The sequence below is a fragment of the Rhinoderma darwinii genome, chromosome 8 (genome assembly GCF_050947455.1).
Source record: "Rhinoderma darwinii isolate aRhiDar2 chromosome 8, aRhiDar2.hap1, whole genome shotgun sequence".
NCBI classification, from domain to species: Eukaryota; Metazoa; Chordata; class Amphibia; order Anura; family Rhinodermatidae; genus Rhinoderma; species Rhinoderma darwinii.
Window position 1 is genome coordinate 97,755,771 of NC_134694.1, and position 25,133 is coordinate 97,780,903.

The 25,133-nt window shown below is 41.8% G+C and overlaps 1 long non-coding RNA gene across 1 annotated transcript in view; it reads right to left on the reverse strand.

Moving 5' to 3' along the window:
• Positions 1-3,894: 3,894 nt before the first annotated feature.
• Positions 3,895-25,133, reverse strand: part of LOC142658775 (uncharacterized) — a 322,308-nt gene continuing 301,069 nt past the window's right edge. Inside the window, exons 2-3 of the long non-coding RNA XR_012850179.1 lie at positions 4,339-4,463; positions 3,895-4,215 (exon numbers count right to left, since the gene is read on the reverse strand). This is a non-coding gene — a long non-coding RNA (uncharacterized LOC142658775). The remainder of the gene's footprint in view (positions 4,216-4,338; positions 4,464-25,133) is intronic.

Genomic DNA, 25,133 nt, shown 5'->3' on the forward strand with positions numbered 1-25,133 from the left:
CTAAGGGAAATGGGGCAGTTGTCCACGGCAACACCGTGAGCAACAAGAGTAGTGAACGAGCCAAGTTAAACCAGGAGTGTACGAGGTACCAAACGCAGAGCAGGAGCGTAGGCAGTAAAGCCAGGGTCAAAATGAATATAAGGTCAATAGTAATAGCTGGAACAGCAGAGCCAGGAAACAAGGAAGAATCACAGGCAAAGACCAGAAGCAAATGAAGGTATACATAGACCGGGGGCGGGAGCTAGAACCGTCTGGCCGGGCTGTGATAGGTTCTCCCACTCCTCAGCCTACCAGCCTGAGTGGTAGCAGATCGAGTCCACTCTAACAGACCTAGGAGCAGATGCAGACTGATTACCCATGGGAGTCGACACAGAAGCTGTGTCTGGCAGATCCTTTACATGTGCTTTGGCTTCATAACATCATTATTTAGAATACTTTCATTGCCCTGACCCAAATATTAGATACCTTGGTCTATCAGCTTTCCAATTCTCTTGCCATTACCCTTTTTCTAAAAGTACAACCAAGTAAGAAATCAAATAACCCATATTTCTCCACTTTATAAAGTTCCGTGTTGCATTGTTCCGAAATTGCATGTTGTACTTGTAAACAATATGATAAACTTTTATCTAAGATCCCATATTCGTGCTTTATTTCCTAAAAATATTTAAGAGTTACATTAGTAAATCATTGAGACCCTAACCTAATAACTTATTCTTCCAAACTTTTGCGCATTTGAAGTGCCCCCGCTTCATATTTTTTATTTAACTACAATGGTGTGAAAACCATATGCCTTTCTATTTTCAACATCTTCTTCACTCTGAGCCCACACACATTGAATCATCTTCCCTGTGAAACACTCTCCACAATCCCAAGTACTAAATAAACCTGCTTCTAATGCCATAAACAATCCGTGATTCTCATCTCTCCATTCCCTATCAATCTTATCTTACCATTACATCAAAACACCACCAAGATCTATTAATTGTGACAGTTGAGCCGCAAGAAAGTACATCCGTAAATCGGGAAAGCAAACCCTTCCCCTATCCAGAGGGAGTCTCATTCATGCTACTGATTTTTTAGCTCTTTCCTCCCATATACAATCTCTAATTATAGCATCCATAGGTATAAAATATCTGTATCCAAACAGAACTTTTCTGCGGAATATATAGAAATTGGGGAAGGATCACCATTTAGACCAACAAAATTCTTGCAGCCATTGATAGGGAAGTTTTTTCTTTCATAAGCCAAGGAAAGATATATAAATTATGTATACTTAGATATTTAATTTAACCCCTACAAGGATATCTAAAAATGAGCAGCCAATAGCACAATTAGACATTAGATACTATAAAGAAATTGTATTGTATTTTATGTGAGCATGAATTGTTGGATTGGAGGGCATGGTTTGTTTGAATGGGGATGGTACCTAGTTATGTTCCAATTGTGTATTGACAGTGTTGGGAGGTACTTTACTAGTTCGTTTTAATCTTACAAGTGATTGGATAAATTGTGATTGTTTTGGCAAATGTTTGGGGCACTCAGAAACTCATGGTTCCTGAGCGCTATAGATGTGTTCACCCTTAGGGTATGTTCACACGGCCAAATTTCAGACGTATACGAGGCGTATTATGCCTCGTTTTACGTCTGAAAATACGGCTCCAATACGTCGGCAAACATCTGCCCATTCATTTGAATGGGTTTGCCGACGTACTGTGCAGACGACCTGTTATTTACGCGTCGTCGTTTGACAGCTGTCAAACGACGACGCGTAAAAATACAGCCTCGTCAAAAGAAGTGCAGGACACTTCTTTGTACGTTTTGGGAGCTGTTTTCTCATAGACTCCAATGAAAACAGCTCCAAAAACGGACGTAAAAAACGCCGCGAAAACGGCGTGAAAACGCCGCGAAAAATGCGAGTTGGTAAAAAAAAACGTCTGAAAAGCAGGGTCTGTTTTCCCTTGAAAACAGCTCTGGATTTTCAGACGTTTTTGTAGACTACGTGTGAACATACCCTTACCTTTGCTTAAATTAAGTTAAGGACTGCAATTTATCATGAACCCAATTCAATACAATATCGCGACATGCAATGTACATTACAACTAACTTGGTGACCAGACATAGACGCATATAGTATAGACATTTCCTGACAGAGTATCGCAAAATAATGTTTTTTTTTCAAAGCTGGTCATTCTGTGCCACACATCTCTGTATACGTTGAGATAAGAGGAACGTTGAGATAAGAGGAACGGTAAGGAAGGACACATCTGTATATGATTCATACTGATTTGGGTTGTCATGCCCATGTTATTGTAAACAGGTTGCTGACAACTGCAGCTTGCTCACATCCTCAATACACTGTACCCATTTACATAAGATTTGCTGTTGGAATGCAAAATTGTTACATGTTGTCAGTGCATCTTGAACGATGACGGCCGTGCATCTTGGGTATTATTTCATATGCAATGAAACTCAACAAATCCACATCCCAATTTCTGGGAATTCTTGATCATTTAGAGAGGTCTAATGCCAGATATAAAAAAAAAACACCCAATTGTCCTAGGGCTGAAGAACTAAGTGGGATAATCAGGTAAAAAGCAGGAAGGAATAGGTCATTAGTATTGTAGGCAAGCAAACTCTTCTTTCGATAACACAATAACGTGTAAACATTCTTGACGTTTTAAGGTGATGTGTCCCATTTCCATGACCAACAATTAACATACTTATGATATTACTAAACTACTGAGGGAGGAACTCCAGGATACTGCCTTATTGAGGTTCATTTTCCTCCATGTATATTCGTAGCAACTACCTGATTATCTTTTTCTAACTGGTGGTTTATCAATCTATCCTTGCTGTAATGGAAATTTGGTAGACGCAGAGCTGGATAAACATAGTTGCATTGTAAAGCATGGAGGAAAAACAGAGCAATAGCCTGACCCTCTGATGAAATGGCAAGTAAATGTCAAACTGCTTCAGAATCCAGTATACAAAACAGCTAAGCGTGAAACTAAGTTGCTCTGTTACTGTCCAAACAGCCAGCCTAGGTTCACTTCCCGTTGACGCTGAGTGGAGGAGACCGCCCAGTTCCCAATTTATGAATGTATTATCATATTGCCCAATAAATTGAACAGGGCTGATTGTGAGGAAACGGGGGCTTGTAGAGAGATTGAAAAAAAAGAAAGCCTCTGTAATCAGGGGTAAGACAGGAATCAAGGTATGGTGGCGATTTCACTTTTTTGGGGACTTGACAGATCCGCTTTAAGGAAATAAAGAACAATCAAGTGTTTCCCAAAAATCAACTGTACTTCTTCTTTAATTGTGCAAATCAGTAGTTTGGTCTATGTTATTTAAGTCTGCTAATTAAGTCTGGTATTTCCAATAATTGACAACCATTGTCGGCATTTGATATTTCTTTATTATTCATTTTAAAGTTGTGATATTAAAAATGTATTTTCTGCCACGGTATTATCAAATTAACTGTCAGGCACAGCTAACATTGTCACTTGTACAGGTAGGGCTACCTTACCGTTGTTGCAATTCCCCATGTTACCCTGCTGATGGACAGTAGATTCATATTTATCTTAGCTGAAGCTGCAGGGACAGTTCTGCAAATCTGATAAAACATGAAAATCTCATTCTCCTCCATACCCAGTAGAGCTAAGATCCAGCTGTCTGTATTACATTAGCTGAAATATTATAAGATGTCTGTGCAGCCTCAATGTAAAGCAGCTTGGCGCTGTAAAATTACAAGGAGCACGCTGCAAATTCAGTGTAATGGATCCCAAAATGAGTGCTAAGCGCTAGACTTAATGCTGGCCATTAAACAAACCCAAAAGTAAGGCAACCCATATGCTTTATTACGCATGACACACAGTGCTCACCTAGGATGAGTTGTAGGGCATTGATGCCTTTGCTGTACCTACAAAAATATGGGCTGGTAGAACTAAAAGCTGAAGATAAAGTATTTTTAATGGGATCCAGATTGAATTAAGTAAGCAGCGGGTAGTCAAGTAAGCAGCCGTTCAATAACATCTTCATTCTGCTGCTTTTGGCTCATATTGGGAAGGACAATAAAATCCATAGTGTTGTAATTGATCTAAAAAGCAGACGCCTCTGTTGGATTTATGTCAAGTTTCTTAGACGCAATCAAGGCCATACAAGCCGGTGATATATCAGCCATTCGAAAGTGAGTGCTAGTTGGCCCTGATCAGCATTCTGTGAAAAACACATAGAGGTTGGGAGGTTATAAAGCCATTTCAGCAAAGGAAATAAAGTGATATAACCCAGAAAAGATACAATATACAAAGGTTAGAGATTTAAGAATTGGTCTGAGGTTACCTCTTAGCAAATACATGGTATTTTCTCCTGGAAAGACACATATTTCCCAGTGATAGTCATCTTGATAACTTCTGCAGAATCAATCATTTATCACCAATGGGTGGAGGTGATGGAATAGTTGCAGCCTATTAAAAAAAAAGCTAATTGTATTAATTAGTTAAGTTGGGATGAACAGAAAGACACTCATTTTAGGACAATCACTGCAGATTTATGATAGGTGTTTTATTTTATGTAGGTATAATATGTGGGAAGATAACACCAACCCTTAAAGGTAAATGATTGTATTTTTGCCCTATCATGGCATTGTAAACATTATACAAGTATGGTATATTGCTTGTGATGTGCATTTTGTGGTAACGTGCTGTATTTGATCCAATGAGCCTTTTCTTTCCTCTATGTGGCGTTCCAAGAGGTGGTGTGGACGGTCCGGCCCCTGTATTTATACTGTACTTACGTTGTGTTGCACTTATGTGGCCTGTCAGACCTGTGTTATTATGTTGCCTTATAACGTTTTCAGGAAGATGGCGATGCATGGCTGACACACCAAAAAATGTTAAGGCCAGGATTTATGGCTTGAAGCCCATTTTGTCTGCTTTTTGTCTTCTCCATAACAGTGTGATGAGCTGTAGCATGGCAGCACTGTGTTGTCACGTTAGGGGGGGGGCGCCTAATGTATAAAACAGTGGTTCTCTTGCCAGTGCATAGAGAGAGAGAGAGGGTTGGAGCGCTGCTGCGGAAGTGTTGGAGAGCTGAGTCTAGCTGCTAGTATAGACAGCACTTTTTGTTAGACCTTTGGCAGAGGTCCCGGAGCGAGTTGCACGTGGGTGCATGAGTCGTGTGACCACTGTTGGGTGTAGGCAGGAGCATTCCCACAAAGTCTGTGATCTACTAGGCCATATATTGCTGGACCAACCACTGCATCAGGGAGGGAAGCCCTTGGCCCTGTCCGAGACAGATAGACAAGCCAACCAGTAATTGCCATTTGCCTGAGCTGTGTCTTTGTGCCTCTCATGTTGAAACAAACATTTGTATTTTCCTACAGTGGCTGTTAGTACTGATAACCGTGTTCTAAGTAAGATTGAGTTTTGCAACCAATCTCCTGCTTCATAACATTTTTGCCGCGACACACCTGCACCGAACCCCTACACCACCAACACCCAGGAGCCACATTTTCACATGTATTATGGCCAGTCAACTCTCAGAGGTCTCTCCTATGTGTTAGGCTGGGTCTTTTGGACCCATGACAATCATGGTAAAATTGGGTGCTACTGCGATGGTGCTACCATAATGTTTGCCTATTGGGAAGAAGTCGCATGACAATCACAATAATTCCAACATAGTTAAAAGCCTTACAATTGTTGCATAACTTCTCTCCCATAGGGAAACATTGTGGTCCTGCAACGTTTGCGGTAATTTACAATTTTACAGTGACCGTTGCAAGACCAAAATTTGCCATGGAGCTCCAACCTTATTGTCTTTGCATCGTGACAAGAACTTTCCTTTTTGAGCCCCTTCGTAAAATGTAAACGATGTTCGCCTGATTTGCTTTCCGCAACCTGTTTCACCAAACTCAGGGGTGTACTTCTGGCAAAGTTGACAAAATGTTCCGGTTCTTCTGACTAGATTAGTGTTTACTATATCATGCCCTTGTTTTATTCCCTCTGTTTGATCTAAAGCAGTGTTCTCCATCCAGTGGCTCTCTGGCCCCTTGCATGTGGCTTCTGAGCTCCTGGTAGCTGCAGATACTATTGTTCCCTATTGACACCAGGGAAGTCATAGCGTTACTCGAACTTAGTACCAGGGTAAAAAACATATCACTAGCAAGTAACACTAGGGTAAGAGCCTTATTACTTGGTTATAATATTAAGAGGCTTTTCCCCTTTTACTATTCACTGTGACTCAACACCTGTCATTTTTAAAAGTGACTTGTGACCTACCAAAGGTTGGGGACCTCTGCTCTATAGCTTATTATTAAGAAATAATACAGGACAGACTCAATAAAGCTGATCATTGACATACAGTCAATGACGAGTGGCCGGCGTCAGCACCTTGTATGCACCACGGGACAGACCTTGTGTGCAAGGGCCTGATCTGGCAGGGAAGGGGGAGTGTGTAAGGCAGGCCCTAAATACAAGAGAAGCAAGGAGTGATGAGAAAATAGTTTTATATATATATATATATATATTTTTTTTTTTTTAATGTCTGATCTGGGGTCTGATTTAGGGGGGGGGGGGCATTTAAAATTATGGCATGGGGCCCAGCACTGTTGACATAAAGGATATTATTATTATTATTATTATTATTATTATTAATAACAGGTAGCTGCAACACAAATCTGGGTTTCCCTTCTCTTTTTCACACTTACTAACAAATAATGTTTTGGTGCAGCTGAGTGGCCTAAATAGGTTCAGGTTGTCTCTAAGCAACAGGCACTGATGCCAGTGGGTGACACCTTTGCATCACCACATTCCTGCGGAGATCCCACAGTGTCTTGCACTATGTTGGAAAATTGCTGGTGGTGCATATTAATATACTTATGTGGCCTGGCATCCAAGGGTACGTGGGTGTCATGATCTGTTGGTATGTGGACCCACTGGGCCGTACTGCCGTAACGGTATAGCAGCTGACCAATACAGAGTACCAAGTAAAGTCTATGGTTCAAGCAAGGGTAGCTGTGGTGGTTCAGACAGTAGCGATGACTAGGCTCAGATGGGACCTTGGCAGCAGACACCAGGTGTGGTGTAACACAGCAGACAGATCGGTGGTACAACTTGACTCCAACGCTTTAAGGCACAGAAACACGGTAGCACGGGATACAGGATACAGGTAGCAGGAACGGGAACACTGGGAACTGGAAGACACAAAGGGACCATTTGCAAAGACTAACACAGGTAAACACAGCAATGCTCAGGCAATGAAGGACGGGGCAGGGCCCTTCTTATAGTCCAGGGTGATCATGGAAGCAATCAGTCAATCTAAACCATGTGTGCGCTCTGGCCCATTAAGACCGGGAATGAGCATGAGCACGCACCCTAGTGGTCACTGCAGGACAGGACAGCCGCATGTGCTGGCATCTCTGGGGAGGAAGATGTCTGCAGGTTGATAGGAGTCTGCGCTCTGCGACCGCGGACATTACAGTGGGTAAGTGAGTACCAAAGTATTGATCATCATTGTTTATAACAATGTTGTTTAGAAAAGGGCTGGAGGCACTGACAGGAGAGAAGAGTTATTTTCCAACTTTAATTGGGATTTTCTGTATATGCCATAATTGAAGTTATTATGCCTCATGCCTGGCATCTGCTGTATACAGTAAACTCCTTCCTAGTACTATAGCTTAATATATTCTATTGCAAAGCCACTGGGCTTTAAAATCAACAAGTTTTAGAGCATCAGAGCGGAGTGTTTTCTTCCTGGGAAAGAAAATCTATTATTTTTTGGCGAAAAACATATCTCATTATCATATACAAAACACTTGCAAATCAGATACTAAAAATGTATTCAATGGAGCAAACAGAACAGTAGGAACACAAAGCAATGTGCAAACAGCTTTATATGGAAGCAGCAGTTGTTTGAGTCATACAAAGACACACACCCACGCAGACTATATGTATGCAATAACTTATACCATGACTGGGTGCAAACAAAATGTGGAGTAACTGTGCATCAGTCAGATCACTTAAATTGTCTATACTGCTATGGGTAAATGAAGGGTGAAGTCTGATTAGTTGTCATGGGAAATTGCTTTGCTTCTTGTCTGTTCTATTTTTTATATATGAGGTCAAAGATCTTTATCAATATTTGTATTATTTAAAGAGGAGCAGTCAGCTCTCCTGTGTGATGTAGTGTAGAGGATCTGTCAGCTCTCCTATGTGGTGTAGTATAGAGGATCCGTCAGCTCTCCTGTGTGGTGTAGTATAGAGGATCTGTCAGCTTTCCTGTGTGGTGTAGTATAGAGGATCTGTCAGCTTTCCTGTGTCGTGTAGTATATAGGATCTGTCAGCTCTCCTTTGTGGTGTAGTATAGAGGAGTAGTCAACTCTCCTGTGTGGTGTAGAATAGAGGATCTGTTAGCTCTACTGTGCGGTGTAGAATAGAGGATTTGTCACCTCTCCTGCATGGTGTAGTGTACAGAATCTGTCAGATCTCCTGTGTGGTGTAGTATACAGGATCTGTCAGATCTCCTGTGTGGTGTAGTATACAGGATCTGTCAGATCTCCTGTGTGGTGTAGTATAGAGGATCTGTCAACTCTTCTGTGTGGTCTAGTATAAAGCATCTGTTGGTTCTCCTGTGTGGTATAGTATGGAGGACCTGACAGCTCTCCTGTGTGGTGTAGTATAGAGGATCTGTCAGATTTCCTGTGTGGTGTAGTGTAGAGGATCTGTCAGCTCTCCTGTGTGGTCTAGTATAGAGGATCTGTCAATTCTTCTGTGTGGTGTAGTATAGAGGACCTGTCAGCTCTCCTGTGTGGTGTAGTATAGAGGATCTGTCAGCTCTCTTGTGTGGTGTAGTATAGAGGAGCTGTCAGCTCTCTTGTGTGGTGTAGTATAGAGGAGCTGTCAGCTCTCCTTTGTGGTGTAGCATAGAGGACCTGTCAGCTCTCTTGTGTGGTCTAGTATAGAGGATCTGTCAGCTCTCCTGTGTGGTGTAGTATAGAGGAGCTGTTGGCTCTCCTGTGTGGTGTAATATAGAGGAGCTGTTGGCTCTTCTGTGTGGTGTAGTATAGAGGACCTGTCAGCTCTCCTGTGTGGTGTAGTATAGAGGACCTGCCAGCTCTCCTGTGTGGTGTAGTATATAGGATCTGTCAGCTCCCCTGTGTGGTATAATATAGAGGAGCAGTCAGCTCTCCTGTGTGGTGTAGTATAGAGGAGCTGTCTGCTATCCTGTGTGGTGTAGTATAGAGGATCTGTCAGCTCTCTTGTGTAGTGAAGTATACAGGATCTGTCAGCTCTCCTGTGTGGTGTAATATAGAGGAGCAGTCAGCTCTCCTGTGTGGTGTAGTATAGAGGAGTTGTCTGCTCTCCTGTGTGGTGTTGTATAGAGGATCTGTCAGATCTCTTGTGTGATGTAGTATACAGGATCTGTCAGCTCTCCTGTGTGGTGTAGTATAGAGGAGCTGTTGGCTCTCCTGTGTGGTGCAAAATAGAGGAGCTGTTGGCTCTCCTGTGTGGTGTAGTATAGAGGACCTGTCAGCTCTCCTGTGTGGTGTAGTATAGAGGACCTGCCAGCTCTCCTGTGTGGTGTAGTATATAGGATCTGTCAGCTCCCCTGTGTGGTATAATATAGAGGAGCAGTCAGCTCTCTTGTGTGGTGTAGTATAGAGGAGCTGTCTGCTCTCCTGTGTGGTGTAGTATAGAGGATCTGTCAGCTCTCCTGTGTCGTGTAGTATGGAGGAGCTGTCAGCTCTCCTGTGTGGTGTAGTATAGAGGTGCTGTCAGCACTCCTGTGTGATGTAATATAGAGGAGCTGTCAGCTCTCCTGTGTGGTGTAGTATAGAGGAGCTTTTTCCTCTCCTGTGTGGTGTAGTATAGAGGATCTGTCAGCGCTCTTGTGTGGTGTAGTATACATGATCTGTCAGCTCTCCTTTGTGGTGTAGTATAGAGGATCTGTCAGCTCTCTTGTGTTGTCTAGTATAGAGGATCTGTCAGCTCTCCTGTGTGGTGTAGTATAGAGGAGCTGTCAGCTCTCCTGTGTGGTGTAATATAGAGGAGCTGTTGGCTCTCCTGTGTGGTGTAGTATAGAGGACCTGTCAGCTCTCCTGTCTGGTGTAGTATAGAGGATCTGTCAGTTCTCCTGTGGGGTGTAGTATAGAGGAGCTGTCAGCTCTCCTGTGTGGTGTAATATAGAGGAGCTGTTGGCTCTCCTGTGTGGTGTAATATAGAGGAGCTGTTGGCTCTCCTGTGTGGTGTACTATAGAGGAGCTGTCAGCTCTCCTGTGTATAGTATAGAGGACCTATCAGCTCTCCTGTGTGGTGTAGTATAGAGGACCTGCCAGCTCTCCTGTGTGGTGTAGTATATAGGATCTGTCAGCTCTCATGTGTGGTGTAATATAGAGGAGCAGTTAGCTCTCCTGTGTGTTGTAGTATAGAGGAGCTGTCAGCTCTCCTGTGTGTAGTATAGAGGACCAGTCAGCTCTCCTGTGTGCTGTAGTACAGAGGACCGGCCAGCTCTCCTGTGTGGTGTAGTATATAGGATCTGTCAGCTCTCCTGTATGGTGTAGTATAGAGGAGCTGTCAGCTCTCCTGTGTGGTGTAGTATAGAGGAGCTGTCTGCTCTCCTGTGTGGTGTAGTATAGAGGATTGTCAGCTCTCTTGTGTGGTGTAGTATAGAGGAGCTGTCAGCTCTCCTGTGTGGTGTAGTATAGAGGATGTGTCAGCTCTCCTGTGTGGTGTAGTATAGAGGACCAGTCAGCTCTCCTGTGTGCTGTAGTACAGAGGACCGGCCAGCTCTCCTGTGTGGTGTAGTATATAGGATCTGTCAGCTCTCCTGTATGGTGTAGTATAGAGGAGCTGTCAGCTCTCCTGTGTGGTGTAGTATAGAGGAGCTGTCTGCTCTCCTGTGTGGTGTAGTATAGAGGATTGTCAGCTCTCTTGTGTGGTGTAGTATAGAGGAGCTGTCAGCTCTCCTGTGTGGTGTAGTATAGAGGATGTGTCAGCTCTCCTGTGTGGTGTAGTATAGAGGAGCTGTCAGCTCTCCTGTCTGATGTAGTATAGAGGAGCTGTCAGCTCTCCTGTGTGGTGTAGTATAGATGATCTGTCAGTTCTCCTGTGTGGTGTAGTATAGAGGATATGTCAGCTCTCCTGTGTGTTGTAGTATAGAGGAGCTGTCAGTTCTCCTGTGTGGTGTAGTATAGAGGAGCAGTCAGCTCTCCTGTGTGGTGTAGTATAAAGGACCTGTCAGCTCTCCTGTGTGGTGTAGTATAGAGGATCTGTCAGCTCTCCTGTGTGGTGTAGTATAGAGGATCTGTCAGCTCTCCTATGTGGTGTAGTGTAGAGGATCTGTCAGCTCTCCTGTGTGGTGTAGTATAGAGGATCTGTCAGCTCTCCTGTGTGGTGTAGTATAGAGGAGCTCTCAGCTCTCCTGTGTGGTGTAGTATAGAGAATCTGTCCGCTCTCCTGTGTGGTGCAGTAAATAGGACCTGTCAGCTCTCCTGTGTGGTGTGGTGTAGTATAGAGGAGCTGTCTGCTCTCCTGTGTGGTGTAGTATAGAGGCTCGTCAGCTCTCTTGTGTGGTGTAGTATAGAGGATCTGTCAGCTCTCCTGTGTCGTGTAGTATGGAGGAGCTGTCAGATCTCCTGTGTGGTGTAGTATAGAGGTGCTGTCAGCTCTCCTGTGTGATGTAATATAGAGGAGCTGTCAGCTCTCCTGTGTGGTGTAGTATATAGGATCTGTCAGCTCTCCTTCGTGGTGTAGTATAGAGGATGTGTCAGCTCTCCTGTGGGATGTAGTATAGAGGAGCTGTCAGCTCTCCTGCGTGGTGTAGTATAGAGGATGTGTCAGCTCTCCTGTGTGGTGTAGTATAGAGGAGCTGTCAGCTCTCCTGTATGGTGTAGTATAGAGGAGCTGTCAGCTCTCCTGTGGGGTGTAGTATATAGGATCTGTCAGCTCTCCTTCGTGGTGTAGTATAGAGGATGTGTCAGCTCTCCTGTGGGATGTAGTATAGAGGAGCTGTCAGCCCTCCTTCGTGGTGTAGTATAGAGGATGTGTCAGCTCTCCTGTGTGGTGTAGTATAAAGGAGCTGTCAGCTCTCCTGTCTGATGTAGTATAGAGGAGCTGTCAGCTCTCCTGTGTGGTGTAGTATAGATGATCTGTCAGTTCTCCTGTGTGGTGTAGTATAGAGGATATGTCAGCTCTCCTGTGTGTTGTAGTATAGAGGAGCTGTCAGTTCTCCTGTGTGGTGTAGTATAGAGGAGCAGTCAGCTCTCCTGTGTGGTGTAGTATAAAGGACCTGTCAGCTCTCCTGTGTGGTGTAGTATAGAGGATCTGTCAGCTCTCCTGTGTGGTGTAGTATAGAGGATCTGTCAGCTCTCCTATGTGGTGTAGTGTAGAGGATCTGTCAGCTCTCCTGTGTGGTGTAGTATAGAGGATCTGTCAGCTCTCCTGTGTGGTGTAGTATAGAGGATCTGTCAGCTCTCCTATGTGGTGTAGTGTAGAGGATCTGTCATCTCTCCTGTGTGGTGTAGTATAAAGGACCTGTCAGCTCTCCTGTGTGGTGTAGTATAAAGGAGCTGTCAGCTCTCCTGTGTGGTGTAGTATAGAGGATCTGTCAGCTCTCCTGTGTGGTGTAGTATATAGGATCTGTCAGCTCTCCTATGTGGTGTAGTGTAGAGGAGCGGTCAGCTCTCCTGCGTGGTGTAGTATAGAGGAGCTGTCTGCTCTCCTGTATGGTGTAGTATAGAGGAGCTGTCTGCTCTCCTGTGTGGTGCAGTAAACAGGACCTGTCAGCTCTCCTGTGTGGTGTAGTAAAGAGAATCTGTTACTTCTCCTGACATGTCTGCTTTAATATATACTTGCATTTTTCATAAAATATCAATTCTGGAGCATCTTTTCTTAGTACTATGCATTAGGATATCCCTTTGTCATTCCCCTTGTATGAATAAACTGACAACCGGGTGTTATCATTCACCTTGCCAATATTGTGTATCCCTACACACTCCGATACTGCCAGCACTGATTGGATATATACATATACAATCTTCTATGTGACTGAAAACTAATTGCATTGTACAAAGGAAAATGTCTGAACGAAAACATGGCCCTGTTCCCCATAGCAGACAGTGTTTAGCCTTTATCTTCACTGCAATGAGAAAACGAAACATAGACTCCGGTTGTTTTGGGTAACAAGACCACGTTTTTCACTGAGACATAAGAGACACTTTTTTCTATAATATTTTTTCAGTGACTTCAGAGATAAAGTCAATAAACAGCTCCAGCAATTAACTGTCAGAAATACATTGATTTCTAAAAGGGCCAAATGTCAGCAGGAATATTAAGGTTGCAGATGCTTATAAAAAAATGTTTAATACTCAATAACACTGAAAAGAGACATTGAGAACCTTAGTTTTGAGAAAAGATTTAAAAAAATTAAATGTATTAAGTCTTGTGAAGATTCATGTAAGGAGAGACAATACATGTGTACAATTATATAAATGGCACATACAAAAATATGGTTAAAAGCTGTTCCATGTAAAACTGCCTAAAAAGACAAAAGATTCATTCTCCCGAGATGACTTTTTTACTGTGAGATCGTTGAAGCCGTGAAATAATCTGCCTCTGGAAATATATTTTAGCAGAAATAGTTGATGAGTAGATGATTTCTTCAAAAACAAAATAAAAAAGTCAATTGTTTTGTAAATACATAGAATTTTTGTATGGAAATTAATCCCGTGTAGTCGCTATGTGGGGTCAGGACGTTTTTTCCCCTTTAGGGCAGATAGACTTATTCTTTATTGGGTATTTTGCCTTTCTCTAGATCAATAGGATTTATACCCCCCTTCTTCCTTCCATCCCCTCTCTGAGTTGATCTTGATAGATATGTTTTTAACCATATAACTATTTAGCTAATAAGGGCCTGTTTACATCACCGTTCCTTTCCGCTGAGGGGTTCCGTCGGAGGTTTCTGTCGGGTTAACTGACTGCGCTATTGAATCTTGATTGACAAAACAACGGAACTTGTTCACAACAGTGACAAACGGAAACCATTAGCTAGGTTTCCGTCACCATTAAGTTCAATGGTGAGGGAAACAGAAGCTAAGGTTTCTGTTTGCCTTTCTTTTGAGGGGTTAACCCGACGGAAACCTCCAATGGAACCCCTCAGGAGAAAGGAATGGTGATGTGAACACAGTCTAATGTTATTGCGTATGATGTTTTTTTTTTTTTCATATTTAACCTAACACAAAACAACGTAACGGTATGTGATAAGGGTTAAGGGGAACTCACGGGCTGAGCTCGCTCCATACACAGCAGGTGACGGCTGTTACATGCAGCCGACACCTCACTGCAATGGGCGAAATCAAAGTTAAATTCTCTCCTCAATGCCCACTTGGTCAAAAAGTTAAAAACACGCCCAGTTGTCTATTAAGAAAGTCATTAGCATAAATCTAAAATAGGTCATAATCGTCAAAATTGATAGTTTTTCTAAATAAAAATCACTGCTTTGATCTACATTACAGCGCCGATCACATTATGTAACAGATGGGGCACTTATAATGTGGTGACAGAGCCTCTTTAAAGAGACTCTGTCACCACATTATAAGTGCCCTGTCTCCTACATAAGGAGATGGACGCTGTAATGTAGGTGACAGTAATGCTTTTTATTTAAAAAAACGATCTTTTTTCACAACGTTAGGAGCGATTTTGGTTTATGCTAATGAGCTTTCTTAATGCCCAAGTGGGCGTACTTTTACTTTCGACCAAGTGGGCGTTGTACAGAGGAGTGTATGATGCTGACCAATCGGCATCATGCACTCCTCTCCATTCATTTACACTGCACTAGCGATATAGATATATCGCTATGTGCAGCCTCATACACAAGCCCTAACATTACTACAGTGTCCTGATAATGAATACACATGACCATCCAGCCTGGACGTCATGTGTACTCAGAATCCTGACACTTCTGACTCTTTTTTTGTGAGATTCCGGCAAGTGAAACCAAATCTCGTTTAGCTCCGTGATCTCGCGAGATTTCGTATCCGTTGCTGGAATCTCACAAAAAAGAGTCAGAAGTGTCAGGATTCTGAGTACACATGACGTCCAGGCTGGATTTCATGTGTATTCATTATCAGGACACTGTAGTAATGTTAGGGCTTGTGTATGAGGCTGCACATAGCGATATATCTATATCGCTAGTGCAGTGTAAATGAATGGAGAGGAGTGCATGATGCCGATTGGTCAGCGTCATGCACTCCTCTGTACAACGCCCACTTGGTCGAAAGTAAAAGTACTCCCACTTGGGCATTAAGAAAGCTCATTAGCATAAACTTAAATCGCTCCTAACGTTGTGAAAAAGATCGTTTTTTTAAATAAATAGCATTACTGTCACCTACATTACAGCGCCGATCACATTATGTAAGAGATGGGGCACTTATAATGTGGTGACAGAGCTTCTTTAAGGTGTGAACTCCTAGCTATCCCTCCCCAGATTATCCACACGCTAAATCCGTTGGCAACACTATGGGCTCCCACCATCCTCTGCTGGCTCCATCACAGTCACTACTTCTTTTGGTCCTTTGAAAAAGACCAACAACCAAGCAACACAGACAATTTTGTAGCTAATAATAAGTCTTCTATGGAAAACATTACATAAGCTATTTTCTCTCCATAAAATGAGTACAATTATTCAGCACTGCTACAAAAAAGCTGATGTACGTTGATAGAACACAGATGTGCTGGGATATAGAGCAACTCAGCACATTGGTTTATTTAGATCCATATCAGTTCTCTTCAGTTTTTTTTTTTCATTTTGAAGCAGTCCAATTACTGGCGTAAGAGGATTTTGTTTAGAGATCAGCACAGTGAGTGATCACACAAATACGGTACCAAAAACAGTTTCATTGCCCCCTTTGGCTTTTTTCTGTGTACCTGCTTTGTTTTACTTTGCAATCTTTTATATTATTTGCTGCCCCCCCCCCCCGTTCTATGTTCTTTGCCAAATCTGATATTGCAACATGTCAATGTGACATCAGAATATATTAGTATCTCAGTTGATCCCTAGAATTAAAGAGCACTTACCGCTGGTTGGAGATTTCCATATCTTACTTGTTTGAAAGTACTATTGATTTCATCTGGTCATATTGTAAATTCCTGGATCAATAGTTGGATAAACGTTGTAGAGCAACTTATTATAGATAAGTGTTAGCTAAGATTGTATTGGTAAAAGTACTTTTTAATACATGATAGGATAAGATTTTCTGCAGTCAAATCATACAAGCTATCTTACAGCGGATACATCATGACTATTATTTTCAATGGAATCACAAATGTGATAGATAGTAATAGCGGTAGTGCTCTGGAGGAAAGGGTTTGTTTCACAACAGTTTTCCTGCTTTCTTAATGTCTTTCATAGACATTTTCCATCACCCTATTTCTTTGAAATTTATAGAAAAACATTGAACTTGAGCTTTTCCATCATCACGTATGGTTTTCTGTAACCACCGGGCTGCCTACTGTTTCAATTACAATGAGTGATCCGCTATGTGATGAAAAAACAGATTGCCTCCTTATCACAACGGTTTCTCTGTAAGCGCCCATTACAGGCTTGGTCAGATGTCAGAGCAGGTGGCTGCATCAATGGACAAGGCGAGGAACGTCATTGTCACACGAGGTAACCCCAGCAGGACAATGTCATTACATATCTGGAAAATTGCCTTCAAATATTGTGTTGTAACGTAAAGCGACATTTACTGTCACAAATTGTTGATTCATGGAGACCTAATGTGCCTCTAGGTGCCTTTATGGCTCTCTGTAATAACAAAGGGTTGTGTTAATGGAGCCCGGGCGGCTCTGGTTTGGCTCTCTAATTCAGTGTCATGTTGCCAGTAATTGTCCTGTGTCTTAATCAAACAATGCTCACATTCTCAGCCTTTAACCGAAGGAAAAACCGTGGATAAGAATTTTAAATAAGAGGAGCTGAAAGATGTCGACTTTACAAGAATTATAAACCTTGTAGCATTGAGCATAAAGAAAGTGTTAAATTATTTATAAATAGATCTATAATATTTCATTGGAATTTTGAGTACGTATATTGACATTGAAGTTACTTTTTTTTCCCCATATCACGGGCGTATATACTATAGGGTCAGACCATGTGGCTGCTGTGGTGCCATTGTTGATAGGGTCCCCTCTTGTCGATAGGGTTCCCCCCCTCCCTTTGCTATTGGGCGGCAAGTACCTGTGCAAAACTCCCTTCTACAAAGGAATTAAATTGTTAGCAAACAATGGGGTGAGAAATTGGCCCAAGGGTCACGGAAAGGGTATGAAGGGGGAAATAAACATCAAGCCCTTCTGTCCTGGGTGGCAAAAATCTGCACCATTAAATGAACCCAGCTTGATCCTTGCTATGGGTCCTCTCTATTCTATGTACGCTGCTGCCTTATCTTCATGTATCAACCCATCTATAACACAAAAAAATACTACAATATGTCAATGGAAACGTCCCATATTTATGTTTTGTTAAGATTACTCCTCTTTGGCATATTCATAGCATTTTATGGATATTTACTCCACAATGGCATACATTTATAACAGGTCAGACCCATTGTAATGTTTTCCCTCCAGTCAAGTTGAGACAGATTTCTCAAGTGGTTGGGCTTGTCCACACATAACGGAATTGCTGCATATTTTCCATCCGGAATTGCGGACAGAAAATTCGCAGAGGAATACAGTAGCAATGAAGTGGTTGTTATTTAGCAAATGTCATCCACACGCTGCGGAAAAATTCAGTCCAGAAATTCCCCTGCAGTGCGTAATTTTACTTTTACAGCATGTCAACTCCTGGTGCGGAAATTGGATTAATTTCCAGCGTTTTTATGATGTACTGCGTAATTTGCGGCGGAAACGGGGTGGAATGACATCACAGGAAGAAGAAATATCACCATCACACTGCCCTTGAAAAAAACGCAGCAAAAAAAATAGCATGAAATGGTGTGGATTTTCCGCAGCGGATTGTCTGCTAGTTGATGTAAATGCTGTGGACATGTTCTGCAGCAAATCCGTTACATGTGGACAAACCCGTAAATGGCAAGTTAAAAATATGTTGCAGATCAAACCATTGCATCTAAAACAAATGTGTTGTACAAATAGCGCTATTAATATAATACATTTGGTGCTGGCCGGATTCTTTGGATGTGTAAAGGCTTTGTTCAATTTTGTCTAAAGTAAAACAGGTAGCAACTCTGCAAATAGGCTTTATTAAAATGATCCTACAGTTTTGTGTACACAGCTCCTACGGGCATGCAGGGCACATGTCTCAGATCTTTTGCCTGGTGCCCTAGATTCCTGGCAAGAGCCACTTTAAACTATCGTGTCCTAAGGACACTCTCGTAGGCCACAGGCGACTTTGGGTCTGCAACCTACAAGATATCAGCACTCTTTTAAGACCCTGGCAAATCTCATGCAGCAGGATAAAGTTTACAGCAGCCTGTAATCTGTGAATGCAGTCAAGAGTACAGGTTATAATAAAACAGTGTATATTCTACTGAGAGTTCTGCAGCATACAGTTAATTTATTGTAATAATACAATTATATTTGGTGTTAATATTTATGAAATTGCCTAAGGAGTTTTTTAGACTGGCTCCAAAGATGGAGCTTACCTGTGAAAAAAACCTCTATTGTATCCTAGCATCAACAAATCCTTGCCGTCCATTAAATTATCGGCAAATTGAAATAATTTTTCTGGGGGACGCTGGAAAAAGCCAGACATTTCCCTTGTAGCTGCAGCATGGGAAATGTAGTATTACATGACGTCTTGAGTCCACCAGAACGGGAACCACTCTTACAGACCCCCAAAGGGGTTATTCCATCCCACGCATTTCCATAAATGCCTACCTGGGACCCCTCCTGACCTCCGTTTGCTGAGGTTGCCAGCTGCATCAACTTCTATTAGAAGGTTGCTGTGTTTGTTAGCGACTCTCTCTATTGAATTCTATTAGATATATGGAAAGACCCGAGGTGAAATTTTTCGGCTCTTTCCACTACTCCCATAGACTTTAATGTATAAGTGTGGCTGCCTTTCCATTGAAGCCGATGCAGTAAGTCATTGCTGGCGGCCGCTTTGTATTGACAAACGAAGAATTCAACCCACATGTATTTTTGAAAAATTGATTCCTTTTTCTGCATGTAATTTCATGTATGTACTTACAACATACAAAATCCATTCTAAACACAATATGTTTTATGGACTTCCAATTTTCGAATGTCAAAAAGAGTTAGATTGAAAGTGGGCAGTGTACGGCAAGCAAATTGCTATACTTCCCCCTGTGTTCTATTATTTCATGGCGAGAGAAGTGCAAGAGGAAAAAAAAAAGCAAAAAGCAAAGTTGTTTTGAATTGATTGCTGGTCTATGGACATGATTGAGCTATGATATAAAGCTCAGGATAATAATTCACTCTCTGTGTGATGTGTAATCTGATAAGATTGACAGCAAAAATACTTTTTAGGCTTGGAGCTTGATGCGGATACATCCAATGTCACTTATGTGTCCCCCGGACTGTCACCTTCTACCAGCAATGATAATTCCTCTTTTATGTCTGTTCTTCATGGTTTATAAAAGGGTAAAATCCATTAGCATTATGAGGTTTCTATTCAGAAATATACTCTCCAAAAACTTCTATTTGGAATTTTTTTTTAGGTATATCAGACAGGGTCCTACTAAAATAGTTCAGAATATGTTTTTATATTTAAAGTTTAGGTGAACTTTAGACACAGAAGAATTTCAAACAGAGACATCTACAAGATACCCGTAAAGTGTTAAACTGGGTCCTAGCCCTTATGGCACAACCCCCTGCTTCAAGAGCTAAATCAACTTCAGAGTGAAATTTTGGGAAAATATCGGAATCTCACATCTAGCGCACTTGATAGAAGACAATCTATGGTTAACTTTTGAACAATTACAAGTCATATTCGAGACTTTGTGCCTTTTAACGATATCTGCAACTCCGACATGCCCTCAATGCACAATTTCCGGGGTATCCCCATCACTACTTACAAACACTCGAGATTATAGCAATGTTCTCGGATGGAGACTGAATGGAGCGGGTATCCTCTCTTTGTATGTCCCTCACGCAAAAAACTTGCTCTAAACACATTCCCCCTGTTAAAGCAGGCTGGTTAGAGGTTATACCTCATATTTCTGACGATGATTGGGAGAATATACAATCCTCACACTTGCTAGTCTCGCCGGCAGCTAACAATAGACTTACCCGGTTATATATTACCCACCGTGCCTACTTAACATCGACACGTCTACACAGAATGGGGGCCGTCCCGACCACGGAGTGTCCGAAGCGTCACCAGGAGGTCGCCGATTTCTGGCATATGATCTGGATTTGTCCATATATTGCATCTTATTGGAATGAGGTGTCAAAATATCTTTCACAGATAATGGAGCATGGGGCCTTAGCAAAGATATGGGAAAGGGGGGTGCTTTGGGTGAAATTGTGCCACCTTTTCAGTTCTTAGTGTGAGTATCGTAGGAACCAGATCGTAACAAAGTCTTTGTCATGAGCGCCGATGCCCTTTAAAAATCCGATGCTCTGAGTAAGGCTGGATTCACACGAACATGTTCGGTCTGTAAAGGACGGAACGTATTTCAGCTGCAAGTCCCGGACCGAACACAGTGCAGAGAGCCGGGCTCCTAGCATCATACTTATGTACGATGCTAGGAGTCCCTGCCTCGCTGCGGGAAAACTGTCCCATACTGTAATCATGTATTCAGTAAGGGACAGTAGACGCTAGGAGGCAGGGAGGCAGGGACTCCTAGCGTCGTACATAACTATGATGCTAGGAGCCCGGCTCCCTGCAGTGTGTTCGGTCAGGAACTTGCGGCCGAAATACGTTCCGTCCATTACGGAGCGAACATGCTCGTGTGAATCCAGCCTAACACAGACTGGTCTTCCCTCATCATGTTCCACCAGACCAAATTAGCATGTGCCAGCAGTCAAGAATACCCCATTTTTCTATTTCCGATATGTTCTGTGGTTTTGCAGTATGTGCTGCTTATATTATGAGAGTCATCTGCAGATTCTAACAAAACTTTTATAATTATTCATCCAGCAAAATGACGATGGATTAAAAAAATGCTAAATGCAAGTTGAAGCTCCTTACAACATTTACTGGTGTTCCTTAGAGAGATGTGATCTAATCATAGGAGTGATGGCTTTCAATACTTCCATAACCTAGTTTTTACTTATAAATTTTTCATAAGTTATCACCTCAAACTAAGAAAAAGGTAATGAATTTGGCAAAGGGAAGTATGTGTGTGGGGAGGCAGGGAATTGGTTGGCATTTACATTAGCACTTTAAATCTTAATCTTAATGATATTGCTAAGAACAAAAATCTTGTAGGAAACCTGTTGGAAAAATAGAGATAAGGCTGAAATATAAGAGGATTTTTAAAAATAAATAAATGCTGAAATGAAGGCTCTCAGATATTTTATTCTTGTCCTGGTCAAATGGTATCACTGTAAGGCCCTGTTCACACAGGCAGAAAAAATATGAAGGCAGATTTTGACCTGTCTGCGCTTTTTTGCTGTGGTTTTCCCAATGTTTTTCGCCCGCGGCCATTGCAGCTAATGCAAGGACCATGGGCAAAAAACACCAAGAAAAACACTCAGAAACGAGCACCGCAGGTTTTTTCTGCCTCCCGTTGATTTCAATGGGAGATCAGAGCTGGAACCGCGGCAAGAAAAGACATGCCGCTTTTTTTCCCCACAAGCGGCCAAAAGCCGCCTGGGAAAAAAAACGCTTCTGCCATCCATTGAAATCAATGGGGGGCAATTTTGGCCGTTTTTTGGTGCTGATTCCGAAGCGGTTTCCGGTTTACCAAAAGCATTCACATGTACCATCTATATGTTACCGCAGAAGACAGATGTTACTTTACGGAACAGGATTTTAAAGAATCTTGTCACCCAATATGGTTATGTTTGTTTTTTTTTAAACAGCGCAATTGCTCATCTTTTCACACTGTAATAATTGATGGCATATCGCTATTATATGCTATGCCTCACTGATTATGGAAATGATCCCCAGAATGAAAAATCTATGACCCATTCAATCTTTTTTATGCACATCGCCACTATAGAGCGATATGTCATAACTGACAAAGGTAAGAAGACCCCTTTAACCCTTTTGCTGCTAGGTGGTCTTTGGACATTTTGCACCTCTGGTAGCCAGGACGATTTCTATACTTTGACGTGTTTAAATAAAAAAGTTACAAAATAGAAAAATTATACTAAACTCTCATACCTATAAATTTTCTGAAAGAAGGCACCTGTCATATATTCTCAAAATGCCACTTAGCACTTTAAAACACAGGCACCATCATGCAATTTTGTGTCAAAGTGCAATTTTTCATAAAAAATGCATAAACATTTATATTTGTGGCAAAAAGTGTGACCTGATCCTAAAAAGAAAAGATCAATATGTGCAGAGTTCACATATACCATTTATGCCTATGTCTACATGCACAAATCTTCATAAAACCACCAGAATTGAAGAGACGAAAATTCTGGTTTTAAGCTTGAAATTTAAATAGTAACAACCAATAAAATACAGGGATTACACACCTCAAAAAGTGAGTGCAACCCCAAATCTTATATATTTCCTGAAAGTAGACAACCTGACAATTGCAACTGTCTTGACGTACTGAGTGGCAGTCATGTCCAACTTTTTTAAGGCCTTGTTCACACTGAGTTTTTTTGCAGGCAGAAATATCTGCCCCAAAATGCCGTCTGGTTTTGACCTGCCTGCATGCTGTTTGCCGCATTTTTTGCGGTGTTTCTTGGCCGCAGCCATTGAGCGCTGCACGCAAAAAACGCAGCGAAAAACACTTTCTCTGCCTCCCATTGATCTCAAAGGGAGGTCAGAGATGGAAACGGCAGAAGAAAAGGCATGTCGATTCTTTCTCCCGCGAGCGTTCGAAATCAATGGGAGGCAATTTAGGCTGTTTTGTGAACAGGGCCTAACAAGCCGAATTTAAAAAAAAAAAAAGCATTAAAACATCAATTTGCGCATAAAACTCACATATAAACAAAATGTTCTCTGCAAAGAACTGTAAGGGTATGTTCACACGGCTTATTTTAGGCCATAAACGGGTGAAAAAAAGGCAGAAAAAACGTCAGTGTTAAAAAACGGCTGCGAAAAAGAAGTGCATGTCACTTCTTGAGTCGTTTTTGGAGCCGTTTTTCATTGACTTTATAGAAAAACAGCTCCAAAAAATGGCCGTAAAAAACTCTGTGAAAAACGCGACTTTGAATAAAAACCTTGAAAACAGCTCTGTATTTTCAGATGTTTTTGAGTTTGTGTGTGCACATACCCTAAGATGTGAGGAGTTCATACATACCATACTTGTCCACCTACATAGGTACGTGTGTTAAAGAAATGTCAAAACCATGCCAAACCCACAGGATGTGCCAACCAATTTTTGCATGCAAATTAAACTAGGGATTATATAGGTATATCATTTATAAGTTTGTGTTCACACCGTGTGGTCAAGGTGCATTTTTTGAAGTGTTTTTTGTTTTTTTTTCAAAAAGTTGCAGCAAAACCGCTAAATTTTCCTAGATTTTGCAAAAATCACAACAAAAAAACACAAACTGACCACATAGTGTAAACACATAACACCTACTAAGACGATTGGGCTAGTATATGCATATAGCAAACTATCTTGAACTGTGTGACTATAAGATAAGGACACCTATGCAGAAAATCACACACAAACTATTTATCACGAAAATATACAATTCTTTATTAGAAGACCATACAATTAAAACAATACATAAACGGTCACATTAGATATGGATCCTCACACAGACCGGGTCCTAAAACCTCATAAGAATAAAGCGCGACTAGTGCAAAAAGGAGACTGGTAGGCTATAACTCAAATGAATATGGACAAAGAATCATCCAATAAATGGTAAAGCATTAGACAAAAACCAAGTCAAATTGTAAGGAGGCATACAGACCAGGGCTATGAGGGGATCCGAACCGGCTTTGTGCGACTTATTTGAAACCACGATCCGGACGTCTGGGTCGTGAAGTGAATAAACAGCTTGTCCTCCTTTCCCTGCACGCTGCCAGAATGTTCCCCGCAGCTTCTGCCCCTCTTCCACATAAGCTGAAGTGAAAGCGGCAAATATATTCAGCTTCCACTTGTACCTGCTTTACCTCAGGCTTTGTCACAGAGCTGCGATCCAGGTCTCGTTTGAATTTGAAGAAGCTGAAATGCAAAACTCGCTGTGAGGGCTTATTCAGACGAACGGGATATACGTCCATGCAACGCGCGTGATTTTCACGCGTGTCGCACAGACCTATATTAATTTCAATGTAAGGACTTACCAGGTTGAGTAGAGAGTTAGGCGTCACAAGCAAATAAGCAGAGCGCCCCAAAAAAAGTAACACAGCAAAACTTCATATAATCATAAAAAACTGGGAGAAAAAGAAGTCATATCGCCACAAAGGTTGAATGTAAAAATAGCAAAATTTTATTAGGACATACAATACAGAATTATAAATACAAATAAAATTCAAAGATAGATCCGAATAAAAAAGGAAAAGAGCAGGGCGGTAATTAGAAATTTGGGATATAGAGCCCACTATAAATGCAAATAATTCTAATACAAAAACACTTCCTGGTGTGAATCACACATGACAACGTCTAGATGATATATTATCTGCATACATAATATGGACTAGGAGTGACACGCAGCAGGATTTAGGAATTAAGTTATAGCACCAGATCGATCCAAGTAGCTCTGATGCCTGTTACATAACTCGAGAGTAGTGTTTAGATATCTCTATTTGTTTTTTGCCCTTGGCAGAAATAGGTACAGACAAACTGAAACAAAGTGCCAAAGTAAACCTAAAGCTGTCAAAGACGTAGTCCAATATGTTTGGTCCGTGTGAAATCACATTGTATAAAGTGTAAAAAATGTATGGTAGTGGGCTTACCCATTAGAATAAATCGAGTGAAGTCCCGCACTGCAGCCTGAAAGGTGTTGCGCCCCGACGCGCGTTTCGCCGATATGGCTTCCTCAGGGGGTAGTGTAATGTGAGGTACGATGTTGAGCCTTATATGTGGT